Source organism: Mercenaria mercenaria, chromosome 12 (genome assembly GCF_021730395.1).
Source record: "Mercenaria mercenaria strain notata chromosome 12, MADL_Memer_1, whole genome shotgun sequence".
Taxonomy (NCBI): Eukaryota; Metazoa; Mollusca; class Bivalvia; order Venerida; family Veneridae; genus Mercenaria; species Mercenaria mercenaria.
In genome coordinates this window covers 15,551,477-15,564,484 of record NC_069372.1, presented here as the reverse complement: position 1 = coordinate 15,564,484, position 13,008 = coordinate 15,551,477, and positions in this window count along the sequence as shown.

The window sequence follows — 13,008 nt, the reverse complement described above, 5'->3', positions numbered from 1 at the left end:
TGATTACCTTGATAAAATCTAGGCTGATTTCGAAAATGGGTCATCTGGGGTCAAAAACTAGGTCACTAGGTCAAATCGAAGAAACACATTGTGTATGCAATAGAGGATGTATTTTTCAGTTGATATTCATGAAATTTGGTCAGAGTGATTGCCTTGATGAAAACCAGGTCGGTTTTGAATATGGGTTATCTGAGGTCAAAAACTAGGTCACTAGGTCAAATTAAAGAAAAATCTTGTGTATGCGATAGAGACTGTTTTTTTCAGTTGATATTTATAAAATTTGGTCAGGTTGATTGCCTTAATGAAATCTAGGTCGAAATTGAATATGGGTCATCTGAGGTCAAAAACTAGGTCACTTGGTCAAATCAAAGAAAAAACTTCTGTATGTGATAGAGGCTGTATTTTTCAGTTGATCTTCATGAATTTTGGTCAGAATGATTGCCTTGATAAAATCTAGGTCGAGTTTGAACATGGGTCATCTAGGGTCAAAAACTAGGTCATATCTAAGAAAATGCTTGTTTTATCGCAAGAGACCAATTTTTTGGTCCAATCTTAATGAAAATTGGTCAGAATATTTGTTTCCATGAAATCACTAGGTCAAACATGTTTTACACTGTTATGGAGTGTTTCTTAGGTGAGCGACCTAGGGCCATCTTGGCCCTCTTGTTTCTTACAACATCCTGAAATAATGCATGACAATTAAAATATACCTTAAAATGAACACTTTATGTAAGTTATTCTTTATGCGCAAGTGCAAAATAATAATTAAGAGTTCAATCTTAAAGGTGGCCAATCACATTTAATCAACATTTAATGACATTTTTTACTTTTTGTATATTCTGGTAGAGAATTATTTAAGGAACAAAAAGACCGATTACATAGAGTTAGATTCCTATTTGAAATGTATATTTTATTATTTTTATAAGATTTTGTAATTACTCCCCTTTAATATGAAAGTATATAAAAAGCTGGGTATTTCTTTTTATTTCGATACAATGTCTAGTTTTACATTTGCATTTGATAGACGTATCAACTATTGAACAATCTGAACCAAAATGCAAGTTTTAAAGCTGTGTGTAGCTTCTGAATTCATTTATTTCCAATCTATCTTGGTTGCGCAACCAAGAAAGGCAAAGGGAGGTAATAATAATTTTTCAAACTTGCGTTTCGAATGAATTCCATCTAAATACATAATTTTTAATGCAAATATTTTACAGATATATTACAATATGTCTAATATTTATACATTTCCTTAGGCAAAGTATGTTTATCAAATTTATACTTATGATAAAATAACTCTATCTTGGTTGGGCAACCAGGATAGGAAAATGAAATTTTAAAAATACCTCCAGCGAAAATCTAATTTGTATTAAGTGTTAAGTGAACATAAATGAGTGTAAATGATCAGATGCTAAAGTTTCGAACAAATCCGTTACATGGCCAAAATCTGATTATCCACCTTTAATGCAAATCAGTCAGAATATTTGTTTCCATGAAATCATTAGCTCAAACATGTTTACATTGTTATGGTGTGTTTCTCAGGTGAGCGACCTAGGGCACGAAACTTAATAGGGAGGTTGGTCATGACCAGCAGATGACCTGTATTGATTTTGAGTTCCAAAGGTCAGAGTGACCCGGAACATTTAAACCTTTTCTGGACAATAACTTGAGAACGCTTGGGCCGAGGATCATGAAACTTGAATCATAGGGAGGTTGATAATGACCAGCAGATAACCTTGTTGATTTTAAGGTCAGTAGGTCAAAGGTGAAGCAAGTTCAGCTTTAACATTGACTTAATTCTGTGACAAGGCCATATTATGGGGGTATAATTCGTCACTCCTGTGACGACTCTTAGGTTTCACTTTATTTCTAAGAATTTCTGGTGATTCGTACACACTTGTTGAAACACAAACAGCTTGAAAGAGATAGTTTCCATCACCCTCGATTCTCAATCTTTTCAGTCAATTACTAGCCAGCAGAGCATCCAAATTCTGATGATGTATGTTAGCAAGTAGTTGTCTTGCTCTTTGTTGTCTTCCTTAAAGGTCAAGGTTACAGTGACCTCAAACAGTTAAACCGTTTCCCTACGATAACTCAAGAATGCTTGGGGCTAGGATCATGAAAGTTGATAGGGAGGTTGGTCATGACCAGTAGATGACCTCTATAGATTTTGAGATTATTGGTCAAAGGTCAAGGTCACAGTGACACGGAACAATTAAACGGTTTCTGGATGATAACTCAAGAATGCTTGGACTGTGGATCATGAAAGTTAATAGGGAGGTTGGCCATGACCAGCAGGTGACCCCTATTGATTTTGAGGTCACTAGGTAATAGGTCAAGGTCACAGTTACCTGGAACGGTCAAACGTTTCCAGATGATAGATCAAGAAGAATGCATGGACCTAGGATCATGAAAGTTAATAGTGGGGATGGTCATGACCATCAGATGACCCCTATTGACTTTGAGGTCAAAAGGACACAGTGACCCGAAACAATTAAACAGTTTCCAGACTTGAACTTGAGAATGCTTGGACCTAGAATTACGAAACATAATGGTGATGTTCATCACAACCAGCAGATGACTGCTATTGATTTTGAGGCCAGTAGGTCAAAGGTCAAGGTCAGAGTGACCCAGAACAGTTAAAACAGTATCTAGATGATTTTTTTTCTGTTCCTTGTGTAATCACTGAATGCATCAAGAGGGGCATTTTGTGTTCTATGAGGTCTTGTTAAAATGTAATTAATCTTTTGAATATACCTCTTCAGCAGGATTACTTACCCATGAATCTTTGGTGTCCTCTTCCTTTTGTTTTTCCGAAGATTATGTTGACCATGTTTTGAAGTGCCTATCTTACGTCCAAATTTCACAGGTGAAGACCTTAATCCTCCTACTGATGACACTGTTTTCTTCATCTTAGAATATAAGTTAGATAAATCTTCAAAGATTTCCTCATAATCCTCTCTCTACAGAATTAAGAAAAGGAGGCTGTGGATACTTGAAGACAATCCTTCGCATCTCGATCCTGTGGCTGTGTTTTTCAGCTTTGTCTGTGAAGTTTTATCTATCTTCATATTAAATCCTTCTTGGTTTGTCTGTGAATGTTTTTCTGTATTCACATTAAAATTTGTTTTGTTCTTGTATGTTAATGGCAGTTGATCTGGAACTTCAACTTTTTTTTATCGAAAGGGCAAGTATCTTCAAATCTGGGTAAATATAGAAAAGTCCCAACCATATAGCCTGTCATAATAGCGAGCATATGCTTGCATGGAAGATGATATTTTTCCCAGTCTCTGCAGCTACAACTGGAAGTGCACGGCCCAGATCTACTGTATAATATGATCCACTGTCTATGCTTTTAACTGTGAATACAGCCCTATCTTCTTGCTTTTCGATATTATCAATTGGAATCTTTTCCTGTGAGGGAGGGAGTCTTTGGGCGTAATGTTTCACAAATGTTTGGTCTACTGTGTAGGAAGTAAGGCAACTTGACAAAGTATGACCTTCACAGGTCCAAACTCCTTATGTTGTATTCCACATACCTAAAAGTTGAATAGATTTATCATGATGCATTTTTAGCTCGACTATACGAAGTATAAGGAGAGCTATCCTACTTGCCCCGGCGTCGGTGTCTTTCCGCGTCCCCACCTTGGTTAAAGTTTTTTTACACTTTCTCTTTTTAGCCCACCATCATCAGATGGTGGGCTATCCAAATCAATCTGCGTCCGTGGTCCGGCGTCCGTCCGTCCGTCCTTCCGTTAACAATTTCTCGTTATCACATCTCCTCAGATACTACCAGGGGGGTTTTGACCAAACTTTGTCAGAATGATGTATTGGTACCCTAGTTGTGTCCCCCTGAAAATCAGACTTGTTCAACAATTTTTAGTGAGTTATGGCCCTTTGTTTATTTCTGTTATTTACATAGATTTATATAGGGAAAAACTTTGAAATCTTCTTGTCCAAAACCACAGAGCCTAGGGCTTTGATATTTCGTACGAAGCATCATCTAGTGGTCCTCTACCAAGATAATTCAAATTATTTCCCTGGGGTCTAATATGGCCCCGCCCCGGGGGTCACATTGTTTATATAGACTTATATATGGAAAAACTTTTAAAAACCTCTTGTTCAAAACCACAGGGCCTAGGGCTTTGATATTTTCTATGCGACATCATCTAGTGATCTTCTACTAAGATTTTTCAAATTATCCCCCTAGGGTCAAATATGACCCCATCCCGGGGGTCACATGGTTTACATAGACTTATATAGGGAAAAACTTTGAAAATCTTCTTGTCCAAACCACAAAGCCTAGGGCTTTGGCATTTGTAATGTAGCATCATCTAGTGGTTCTCTACCCAGTTTGTTCAAATTATCCCCCTAGGGTCAAATATGGCCCCGCCCTGGGGGTCACATGGTTCATATAGACTTATATAGGGAAAAGCTTTTAAAATCTTCTTGTCAATAACCTACAACATTCAAATTTGGACCACATGTATGGTTTTGAGTGGCAAGATGAACCTTGACATGAGTTGACCTTGATTTTGACCTAGTGACCTACTTTCACATTTCTGTAACTACAGCCTTCAATTTTGGACCACATGCATAGCATAGTTTTGTGCACTGAAAAAAAACTTTGACCTTGACATTGACCTAGTGACCTACTTTCACATTTTTGAAGGTACAGGCTTCAAATTTGGACCACATGCATAGTTTCGTGTTCCGAAATGAAATTTGACCTTGATTTTGACCTAGTGACCTACTTTCACATTTCTCAAGCTACAGCCTTCAAATTTGGACCACATGCATAGATTCGTGTTCCGAAATGAAATTTGACCTTGATTTTGACCTAGTGACCTACTTTCACATTTCTCAAGCTACAGCCTTCAAATTTGGACACTTGCATAGTTTTGTGTACCGAAACAAACTTTGACCTTTACATTGACCTAGTGACTTACTTTCACATTTTTGAAGGTACAGGCTTCAAATTTGGACCACATGCATAGTTCTGTGTTCCGAAATAAAATATGACCTTTAGATTGACCTAGTGACCTACTTTCACATTTCTGTAGCTACAGCCTTCAAATTTGGACCACATTTATAGGATTGTGTACCGAATCAAACTTTGACCTTGACATTGACCTAGTGACCTACTTTCACATTTTTGAAGGTATAGGCTTTAAATTTGGACCACACGCATAGATTTGTGTTCTGAAGTGTAATTTGACCTTGATTTTGACCTAGTGACCTACTTTCACATTTCTCAAGCTGCAGCCTTCAAATTTGGACCACTTGCATAGTTTTGTGTACCGAAATAAACTTTGACCTTAAGATTGACCTAGTGACCTACTTTCAGATTTCTCAAACTACAGTCTTCAAACTTGATGCACATTGCATAGTTTTGTGTACAAAGAACTTTGTCCTTGAAATTGATCTAGTGACCTACTTTCACATATCTCAAGCTACAGCTTTGGAATTTGGACCACATGCACAGTGTTGTGTACGGAAATGAAATTTGACCTTGAGCTAGTCAATAAGTCTTGAAATTTGGAACACTTAAAAATGGCACATTGGTGGGCGCCAAGATCACTCTGTGATCTCTTGTTTCAACTTGTCTCTGTAATTACTTGATGGATTTGATTCAAACTTGAAATACTTATTCCTCATCATCATCCAAATCATCAGTCATAAGGGCCATAACTCTGGCACCAATATTTCATGAATTATCCCCCCTTTTCACTTAGATTTTCAGGTTTAAGTTTTGATGCACTTTCACTCTATCTCTGTTATTATTGAATGGATTTGATTCAAACTTAAAACAGTTGTTCAACATCATTACCCACATCATATGGAACAAGGTGCATAACTCTGGCACCATTTTTTCATGAATAATTCCCCCTTTTTACTTAGAATTTCAGGTTAAAGTTTTGGTGCACATTCACTCTACCTCTGTTATTACTGAATGAATTTGATTCAAACTTGAAATAGTTTTGATGCACTTTCACTCTATCTCTGTTATTATTGAATGGATTTGATTCAAACTTAAAACAGTTGTTCAACATCATTACCCACATCATATGGAACAAGGTGCATAACTCTGGCACCATTTTTTCATGAATAATTCCCCCTTTTTACTTAGAATTTCAGGTTAAAGTTTTGGTGCACATTCACTCTACCTCTGTTATTACTGAATGAATTTGATTCAAACTTGAAATAGTTGTTCAGCATTATCACCCACATCATATGACACAAGATGCATAACTGTGGTGCCGATTTTTTCATGAATTATTCCCCTTTTTACTTAAAATTTCAGGTTAAAGTGTTATGCACTTTCACTCTGTCTCTGTTGTTACTGAATGGATCTGATTCAAACTTAAACAATTGTTCAACATCATAACCCTTATCATATGACACAAGGTGCATAACTCTGGGACCAATTTCTCATGAATTATTTCCCCTCTTTACTTAGAATTTTAGGTTAAAGTTTTGATGCACTTTCACTCTGTCTCTGTTATTACTGAATGGATTTGATTCAAACTTAAAGTAGTTGTTCAACATCATCACCCACACCATATGACACAAGGTGCATAACTCTGGCACCAATATTTAATGAATTATGCCCCTTTTGCTTAGGATATACTTATATAGTGTTTTGATACATTTTATCTTTACCTCTCTTATTCCTTAAAGTTGATATTTTTGACATAGACTCAGGCTATTGTGCAATATCTTCATCCACAATTGGAGTCATTAAACGCTCCAGTGACAGCTCTAGTTTCCTCAGATGTGCCCAGTTTCACTATCCAGCATCCAAATAGTCGAGCGCGCTGTCTCCTGTGACAGCTCTTGTTGGTACAGTAAACATTTGCTGAAGTTACTTTCGGAATTTGCCAAATAACATGTAGCCCCATTTTTTCTGTTTTTTAACCCAAAATGGTGTTTTGCATGCGATATCAAAGAAATAATTATGTCTCCCACCACACAAAGGTATGGGAGACATTTATTTACACCTGTCTGTGTGTGTATCTGCCACAAAGCTTTTCCACACTCTTAAGTCGAAAATTTCTCATCCGGTCTTCACCAAACTTGAATAAAATGTGTTTGCCAAGCATCCTTGGCCAAGTTTGATAACAAGCCATATCAGCCCAGTCACTTTGATGGCAGTTGATCTGGAACTTCCACTTTTTTATCAAAATGGCAAGTGTCCTCAAACCTGGGTAAATATAGAAAAGTCCCACCCAGCCTTGAACTTCTTCTGTAAGAATAGCGAGCATAATGCTTGCATGGAAGAACGGCATGGCCCAGATCTGCTGTATAATATGATCCGCGGTCTATGCTTTTAACTGTGAATACAGCTCGATCTTCTTGCTTTTCGATATTATCAATCGGAATCTTTTCCTGTGAGGGAGGGAGTCTTTGGGCGCAATGCTTCACAAACATCTTTGGTCTGTTATGCAGGAATTTGGGCAAGTTTTGAGAGTACAACCTGCACAGGTCCAAATTCCTTATATTGTATTCCACATACCTACAAATTGAATGGATTTGTGATGCATTCTTGGTACTAGTAAACATTTGCTGAAGTTACTTGCAGAATTCGTCCAGTAACATGTAGCGCCTCTTTTTCTGTTGTTGTTTTTTTTTTTAACCCAAAATGGTGTTGTGCATGCGATATCAAAGAAATAATTATGTCTCCCACCACACAGAGGTATGGGAGACATATTTATTTACACCTGTCTGTCTGTGTGTGTATTTGCCACAAAGCTTTTCCACACTCTTTAAGTCGAAAATTTCTCATCCGATCTTCACCAAACTTGAATAAAATGTGTTTGCCAATACATCTTAGAATATAAGTAAGATACATCTACAAAGATTTCCACATAAACCTCTCTCTTCTGAATTAAGAAAAGGAGGCTGTGGATACTTAAAGACAGTCCTATGCATCTCGATCCTATGGCTGTTTTTTCGGCTTTCTCTGTGAAGTTTTGTCTTCACATTAAATCCTTCCTGGTTTGTCCGTGAAGTTTTGTCTTTAAATTAAATCCTTCCTGGTTTGTCCGTGAAAGTTATTCTGTATTCACATTGAAATTTGTTGTGTTCTTGTATGTTGATGGCAATTGATCTGGAACTTCCACTTTTTAGCTCACCTGTCACAAAGTGACAAGGTGAGCTTTTGTGATCGCGTGGCGTCCGTCGTCCGTCCGTGCGTGCGTAAACTTTTGCTTGTGACCACTCTAGAGGTCACATTTTTCATGGGATCTTTATGAAAGTTGGTCAGAATGTTCATCTTGATGATATCTAGGTAAAGTTCGAAACTGGGTGACGTGCGATCAAAAACAAGGTCAGTAGGTCTAAAAATAGAAAAACCTTGTGACCTCTCTAGAGGCCATATTTCTCAATGGATCTTCATGAAAATTGGTCAGAATGTTCAACTTGATGATATCTAGGTCAAATTCGAAACTGGGTCACGTCGGATCAAAAACTAGGTCAGTAGGTTTAAAAATAGAAAAACCTTGTGACCTCTCTGGGGGCCATTTTTCTCAATGGATCTTCATGAAAATTGGTCAGAATGTTCACCTTGATGATATCTAGGTCAGGTTTGAAATTTGGTCACATGCAGTCAAAAACTAGGTCAGTAGGTCTGAAAATGGAAAAACTTTGTGACCTCTCTAGAGGCCATATTTTTCTTGGGATCTTTATGAAAATTAGTCAGAATGTTCACCTTGATGATATCTAGGTCAAGTTCGAAACTGGGTCACGTGTGGTCAATAACTAGGTCAGTAGATCTAAAAATAGAAAAACCTTGTGACCTCTCTAGAGGCCATATTTTTCAAGAGATCTTCATGAAAATTGATCAGAATGTTCATCTCGATGATATCTAGATCAAGTTCGAAACTGGGTCATATGCGGTCAAAAACAGGTCAGTAGTTCTAAAAATAGAAAAACCTTGTGACCTCTCTAGAGGCCATATTTCTCAATATATCTTCATGAAAATTGGTGAGCCTGTTCAGCTTGATGATATCTAGGTCAAGTTAAAAATGGGTCATGTGCGGTCAAAAACTAGGTCAGTAGGTCAAAAAATAGAAAAACCTTGTGACCTCTCTGGAGGCCATATTTTTCATGAGATCTTCATGAAAATTGGTGAGAATGTTTACCTTGATGATATCTAGGTCAAGTTCAGAAGTGGGTCACGAGCCTTCAAAAACTAGGTCATTAGGTCAAATAATAGAAAAACCTTGTGACCTGTCTAGAGGTCATATTTTTCAATGGATTTTCATGAAAATTGGTCAGAATTTTTTATCTTGATGATATCTAGATCACATATGCTCAGAAACTAGGTCACTATGTCAAATAATAGAAATAACGACGTCATACTCAGTGCAACACTGGGTCACGTGGGGATAGGTGGGCGATTCAGGACCATCATGGTCCTTTTGTTTTATCGAAGTGGCAAGTGTCTTCAAACCTGGGTAAATATAGCAAAGTCCCAACCATAGCCTGGAATTTCTGTGAGAATAGCGAGCATATGCTTGCATGGAAGATGATATTTTTCCCAGTCTCTGCAGCTACAACTGCATGGCTAAGATCTACTGTATAATATGATCCACTGTCTATGCTTTTAACTGTGAATACAGCTCCATCTTCTTGCTTTTCGATATTATCAATCAGAATCTTTTCCTGTGAAGGAGGGAGTCTTTGGGCGCAATGCTTCACAAACATCTTTGGTCTGTTATGCAGGAAATTAGGCAAGTTTGGAGAGTACGACCTACACAGGTCCAAACTCCTTATGTTGTGTTCCACATACCTACAAATTGAATGGATTTATGATGTATTCTTGGTACAGTAAACATTTGCTGAAGTTACTTGCGGAATTCGTCAAATAACATGTAGCGCCTCATTTTTAGCCCACCATCATCAGATGGTGGGCTATTCAAATCACTCTGCGTCCGTGGTCCGTCGTCCGTCCGTCCGTCCGTCCGTCCGTCATTCCGTCCGTCCTTCCGTTAACAATTTCTCGTTATCGCATCTCCTCAGAAACTACCAGGGGGATTTTGACCAAACTTTGTCAGAATGATGTATTGGTACCCTAGTTGTGTCCCCCTGAAAATCAGACTGGTTCAACAAATTTTTAGTAAGTTATGGCCCTTTGTTTATTTCTATAATTTACATAGATTTATATAGGGAAAAACTTCGAAAATCTTCTTGCCCCAAACCACAGAGCCTAGGGCTTTGATATTTGGTATGAAGCATCATCTAGTGGTCTTCTACCAAAATGATTCAAATTATTTCCCTGGGTTGTAATATGGCCCCGGCCTGGGGTTCACATGGTTTATATAGACTTATATAGGGAAAAACTTTGAAAAACCTCTTGTCCAAAACCACAGGGCTTAGGGCTTTGATATTTTGTATGTGACATCATCTAGTGGTCTTCAACTAAGTTTGTTCAAATTATCCCCCTAGGGTCAAATATGGCCCCGCCCCGGGGGTCACATGGTTTACATAGACTTATATAGGGAAAAACTTTGAAAATCTTCTTGTCCAAACCACAAAGCCTAGGGCTTTGATATTTGTAATGTAGCATCGTCTAGTGGTTCTCTACCAAGTTTGTTAAAATTATCCCCCTAGGGTCAAATATGGCCCCGCCCTGGGGGTCACATGGTTCATATAGACTTATATAGGGAAAAGCTTATAAAAACTTCTTGTCAATAACCTACAACATTCAGATTTGGACCACATGTATGGTTTTGAGTGGCAACATGAACCTTGACATGAGTTGACCTTGATTTTGACCTAGTGACCTACTTTCACATTTCTGTAGCTTCAACCTTCAAATTTGGACCACATGCATAGTTTTGTGCACTGAAATAAACTTTGACCTTGACATTGACCTAGTGACCTACTTTCACATTTTTTAAGGTACAGGCTTCAAATTTTGGACCACATGCATAATGTCGTGTTCCGAAATGAAATTTGACCTTGATTTTGACCCAGTGACCTACTTTCACATTTCTCAAGCTACAGCCTTCAAATTTGGACCACCTGCATGGTAATTGTACCGAAACAAACTTTGACCTTTACATCGACCTAGTGACCTACTTTCACATTTTTGAAGGTACAGGCTTCAAATTTGGACCACATGCATAGTTCTGTATTCCAAAATAAAATTTGACCTTGATTTTGACCTAGTGACCTACTTTCACATTTCTCAAGCTACAGCCTTCAAATTTGGACCACATGCATGGTTTTGTGTACCGAAACAAACTTTGACCTTTACATTGACCTAGTGACCTACTTTCACATTTTTGAAGGTACAGGCTTCAAATTTGGACCACATGCATAGTTTTGTATTCCGAAATAAAATTTGACCTTGATTTTGACCTAGTGACCTACTTTCACATTTCTCAAGCTACAGCCTTCAAATTTGGACCACTTGCATAGTTTTGTGTACCGAAATGAACTTTGACCTTAAGATTGACCTAGTGACCTACTTTCAGATTTCTGTAGCTATAGGCTTCAAATTTAGACCACATGAATAGGATTGTGTACTGAAACAAACTTTGATCTTGATATTGACCTAGTGACCTACGTTCACATTTTTGAAGGAACAGGCTTCAGATTTGGACCACAAGCATAGATTTGTGTTGTGAAGTGAAATTTGACCTTGATTTTGACCTAGTGACCTACTTTCTCATTTCTCAAGCTACAGCCTTCTAATTTGGACCACTTGCATAGTTTTGTGTACCGAAATAAACGTTAACCTTAAGATTGACCTAGTGACCTACTTTCAAATTTCTCAAACTACAGTCTTCAAAATTGATGCACATGCATAGTTTTGTGTACAAAGAACTTTGTCCTTGAAATTGATCTAGTGACCTACTTTCACATTTCTCAAGTTACAGCTTTCGAATTTAGACCACATGCACAGTGTTGTGTACGGAAATGAAATTTGACCTTGAGCTAGTCAGTAAGTCTTGAAATTTGGAACACACAAAAATGACACATTGGTGGGCGCCAAGATCACTCTGTGATCTCTTGTTTCTGTTGTTTTTTTTTTACCCAAAATGGTGTTGTGCATGTGATATCAAAGAAATAATTATGTCTACCACCACACAGACGTATGGGAGACATATTTATTTACACCTGTCTGTCTGTGTGTGTATTTGCCACAAAGCTTTTCCACACTCTTAAGTCGAAAATTTCTCATCCGATCTTCACCAAACTTGAATAAAATGTGTTTGCCAATACATCCTTGGCCAAGTTTGATAACAAGCCAAATTGCCCCAGTCTCTTCGGAATTATGACCCTTTAAAATTGTTTTTTATAATCAAAGCACTCAAAGTATGGTAAGGTATGATAAGGCAGTTGATGTCTTGGTGCATGGTTGGCTCATATACTGCTGTTCAGACGATTAGGCATTTGTGGGAGACATGTGCTTTTTCTCAAAAGCAGCTGTAGTTGTAAGTCATTTGTGCAGAAAGCTTAAATAACAATTTTGAGCAAGAGATATGAAATCATTGGGGAATATGATTAAATTATTTAATATAACTTTTGGGAGGTTTGCATTGGGCATTTATTTGAGCAAGAAAATACTTAGAAAACCATAAATATTTGTGTTCATTTTATCAAAATGTAATCTCTCAGAATTATTAATAATTTCAAATGTGCAAGTAGCTGAGGAAATTGTTGTTAGATACAGTTATTAAAACGTTAAATTAAATAAAACCAGATTTCTTGAATCTAATCAGTATAATTATATATAAACTGAAATATTTGATTTCTAAAAATCAATGCCTTATATGTAAAATTACCTTGATTTGTGCAGCAGTCACATCAAGTCAGTTCATAAATGGCATCTAGTTCAAATGTTGTAAGTACTTCATTGTACTCCACACAAAAGTCTTGATCTCTTCTGAATTGATCGAAGTTGCTTTCTGTTAAATCTACTTTCATGCTGTCATTAGATAATCACTTCCTGGCATGAGCAAAAGACATCACCAACACTGCAGTGAGCTACATCGA